The sequence below is a fragment of the Miscanthus floridulus genome, chromosome 18 (genome assembly GCF_019320115.1).
Source record: "Miscanthus floridulus cultivar M001 chromosome 18, ASM1932011v1, whole genome shotgun sequence".
NCBI classification, from domain to species: Eukaryota; Viridiplantae; Streptophyta; class Magnoliopsida; order Poales; family Poaceae; genus Miscanthus; species Miscanthus floridulus.
The window spans coordinates 73,285,639-73,290,247 of NC_089597.1; the positions used below are offsets into that span (position 1 = coordinate 73,285,639).

General features: G+C 39.2%; 1 pseudogene; it reads right to left on the reverse strand.

The window, feature by feature from the left end:
• Window positions 1-2,265: 2,265 nt before the first annotated feature.
• On the reverse strand, window positions 2,266-3,928 carry LOC136524017 (anthranilate O-methyltransferase 1-like; annotated as a pseudogene).
• Window positions 3,929-4,609: the final 681 nt, after the last annotated feature.

The window sequence follows — 4,609 nt, forward strand, 5'->3', positions numbered from 1 at the left end:
GTAGAGAGTTTATATGTTACTCGGGCAATTATCTTGGCATGGAAGTGATTACAGTTCAATACAATGACATATATGAAAATCACGTTTTTAGGTAGCAGATAAGGGATTTAGGTTTATGACAATAGCATATAAGGTATTTTTTCTTGACCGAGTGACAGTAAAAAAAACCGGTTGGCCATTCTCGTTTTTTCAGATTTGATTTGACTGTGGAGGGATGATACTCCTAGGCACAAACACTGTCGCATGAGGGCGTCGACATGGGCCGTGAGGTGGTTTTTAGCGTGCTAGACATGAGGTGGCCCTTGATCAATCATATGTCCATATCTTACTGCTAGCAATAGCAGTCAAGAATCATGAACCAGTGGGAGAGGGGAACCCGAACTGTATAGTAGTTTTGACAGCTCCAATTGCATGCATGTGTTAAGCAAGTGTGGGGCATGCAAGTGTCCTTGTCGTTCTAAATGTCCTTGTCTATGTCGTTATTATTTTCATAATAATTGTTGGATGTATAATGTTTGGGTCACTCTCATAAATCACATGTGACTTCTTCATTAGCGCAAGGATCGACCTCACGGATATAAGGAGTGTTTATACATATGTGGTTACCTACTTACCTTGCTGTGGTATATATATACCCACGCTGTCTTCCTTTTGTGTCCGTATAGCGGACACAAGATCAGTGGCTGAGGGAAGGTGGAGGGGGTCCGGGACCCAACATTTCTATGTCCCATACAATATGGCTCCTTAATTAGCAACATAATACTCTAATAGCTAGTTAATAATTGTATTTGTGTTTTGTTTTTGTCTTCTCTCCATATTAATCTTTAATATCATCTCGTATAATTAAGAATTAGTCTTCCTATTATTTTCTCCATTTCTTTTTTTTATTTCTATTATTTCCTACCAAATATATAGTTCATCCATACAATACACCCTCTAATTATCTTATATAATAAAGAATTAGCCTTCCTATTATTTTCTCCATCTCTTTTGTTTCTTTCTATTATGCCTACGAAACGTCTAGTTCATTCCCACAGAACACCCTCTAATTAGCTAGCTAAATACAATTAGTGCTTTCTTGTTTGTTCTCCCTTCGAATTGATCTATATTACTTGGGATTAGTCTTTTTTATCTCCTTGATTTGTTCATGTCATTATCGTAATTCCTTTCTAGGTTGATTCGGTGACATTAGAGACCTAGAGCTAATTAATTTTGTTCCCTTTTTTATAAAATATTTAGTGTTCTTTTGTATTGTAACACAAAAAATTTATTTGATTAGTATGTATGCTCTAGTCCTATATGTATTTCGTCATGCATTATCATTGTCAGTTTATACATCCTCCCCTATGGTTAAATCCTGACTTATTCGCCACTGTACAAGATGTTTTCTCAGCTGTTTCTAGGCAACTAATAGTGTCAGCATTCTTTATCCTTATTTTAATTGTAGTGACTTTTCAAAGAGCATGAGATATATCCTTACACAAGTTGGGAATATGTAATATTCCAAGATTAACTTTTCTTTAGAAACTGCTAAATTGGCACATAGCCTTATTAATGAGTGACATTAATTTGTATCCTGGGTTGATGCAGTGGTTGGGATACTAATCCTTAAAAATAATAATTATATCGTCTGAGCCCTTGGCAAAAATAAAAACTCAAGCAAATAAGAGACTATGGTGCTTTCATATGAACCCATACAAAGGCCTTCACTAAATCCAAATCCATCCTTGGCAAAGAAATGCATGGGTGACCACCTTAAATACTTTGCATGCTTCACTTATATCCTCCCTTTCTTCTACCATATGTAGTAATCTCTAGTACTTCAACCAGTGTTGTAGACCACCTGCATAACCGAGATATGATGGCCTTTCTCTTGTCAAAACATATAAATGCGACAAAATCTTATTCCCCACCATAGAGGGGCCAGACCAACTAACATCCTGGTGGTGCTATTCTGAAAGGCATCATAATCATTGCAAGGCTACAAATGATCAAATTTATTACTAGTACCAATTGGCCTCCACGGGATCTTCTCACATTTCTACTTCCAGTTCTCCATTGTCATTAGTGTTAATAAAAAAGCTAGCTGCTAGCACTAGCAACACACTGCCACATGACCCAATTTTTTGCTGACTAATTACCAATAAACATGTACCAGTAAGCATAGAATCAACTTTCCATAGATGTCACCATGCATGTTTAATAACTTTCGGTTGGGTAGCGAATAGTAGGCTCATTTAAGGGGTAACTACCATCCAAAGCCCTTCAGAATTGGAGAATTGGAAGTAGAAATGAGAGAAGATCCCGTGGATAGATCATACTAGTATGTTCTACTAGCTTCATCTTCGCTGCAAAGGACATGACAATGACGGAGTACTTGGTCTTTTCCTTCTGAAGGTGCTTTGCAAACATTACGTGCATATTCTTTGAACAGCTCATCGAGCACGGATCCACCAAAATGGCTCATGAACAGGGCTCCATCACTGCTCTGATGCTCTTAGCAACATTCACGCCACTTTGGAGGCTGTCTTGGACCACATGACCTCTAGAGTCATCGTAAGGATCCCAATTGGATTCAAACAATTTTGCAAAACCTGATGTGGAACAACTCGCTCTTTCGAACCACTGCCGTCACTTCATCAATTGATGGTCCATAAACGGGTAGATTGAAGGCATTGAGTTTTTCCTCCTGCACAAGGCCCTGTTTCATGATATATATAAACTATACCGTAATTCCATTATAAACTTCCGTGCTCATAATACACACGCAAGAAGCCAAATTAACGATAGTGCTAAAAAATTATTGTAATATCGACTCTAATATTTTTTGAGGGAATATCTATATTATTATTGCTACAAAGAACTAAAGATATAAACGACGCCTGAGGTTTTCTTCTTATTTTGTAGAGAATTGTAAAATTCACATGTAGGATTAAGAGTGTGGAGCTATCAAAGGCTGAGAGCCTGATATAATCTTGTTTTATGCTTCCAATACAAAGATAATTTTGTACCTTCTGAACGAGAGACTGAATAGACAATGCAAGTAACCCACAAAGATGGTTCAGATCGCCTTTATAAACATCCTCATTCTTCCTTCCAAGAAACGTCAGCACCATCTGCCCACCAAATACAAGTTCTTCATACCGCAGCTTGAGGAAGAGCAGCAAGTCCATTTGGAACAGCTGTTGGTATAGTTTCACCACAGATAACGGTGTTGTATTTGCAATGTAGATATTTCCTTTGTTTAAGTATGTTTTGCGTTGACATCTAGCTCACCAGGAAGCTAAACAGAAAAATGCACTAGTTTTTTAGAACATCAACGACAAAAAATTAAGCTGTGAGATATAATGGTAACCAACTTTACCTGAGAGCGCCAATGGAGACAGTAGGACGAGTGAAAGAGATGAACACTTTGGGAAGGGAAAGCCTGGTGTAGTAGGACCCTGGCAACCCAGCAACATAAAATGGAGGCAGGGTTCCACCCTTGTGCTCCACTGCAACCATCTTCTTGAAGCTTTCAAGTGAACGAAAGATATAGTTGAAGTCGTTTCCGGGTAGATCATTTAGGAAGAATTGGACCTCCAATGGATGGTCACTCATGGCATTGATAACCTCGGAGACGAAGATGAATGTGTTTTCTCCTAAAGAACAGCCTAAGTCAACAACCACAAGATTTCGAGGGAGCACAATGGGGCATAGTTCTCTCACAAGCCTTCTTGATCACTTGTCGAGTCTCGAACAAAGCTTTTCTCTAGCATGCAGGAAATGGAAAAGGTTAGGAAGAAGAATGAATAGTAGTAATTGATGAACAACTTTGCAAGAGAGAGAATTATGAACAAGATCAGACACAAACTTGAAGCCTGGAGTTGTTGATGTAACTGCTTTCTCCTTCTCCTTTGGCCATATGAAAGTCAGTATCCGTCTTCATATTTAGAATAGCCTCCAAGAGGTGCAGCTCAGAAGTTAATTATTTATTTCTTGGAGCACAGATTGCAAATGGAGCTACTAGCAGTATAACCTTCTAGGGCGCTATATATATTAGAGACAATGTGCTTATCATCCTCTAGGGAGGGAGAATGGGAGACACGGAATTGTATAGTAGCTTTGTCTGCTTCAATTGGATGCATGTGCTTAATCACGTGTGACATATATGCAAATACCCTTGTCTATATCGTGTTCTCATAAAAATTGTTGGGTGTGCAATGAATGTTTGGGTCACTCATGGATTCATGTGACTTCCCCATTAGCGCAAGGGTCGATCTCGATGAAGTGGTTACGACCTCGCTGTGGTATGTACCCGCTCTGATATGAACCCGCTAGGGTGAATCCCGATCTTTCGATGAGACAAGGTGGATAACTCGATTTGGGGATGGAGATGACATTCACGGCCCGACTACAACCATCCAAGGATGCTGCGCCTTAGCAACCGATACACCACCTCCAATGACCGTCGTGATCTTGTGGAGCACGATCAACCAAACCACTAGGGTAATTCCTGCAAGCAATCGAGGAACAAGCAAGAACAAGCAACTCAATTGCAAAAAAGGAGGTGAAAAACTAATCTGAACTCATAAAGTTGGGGTTCTGAATCAAGTAGAACGGATGGTCT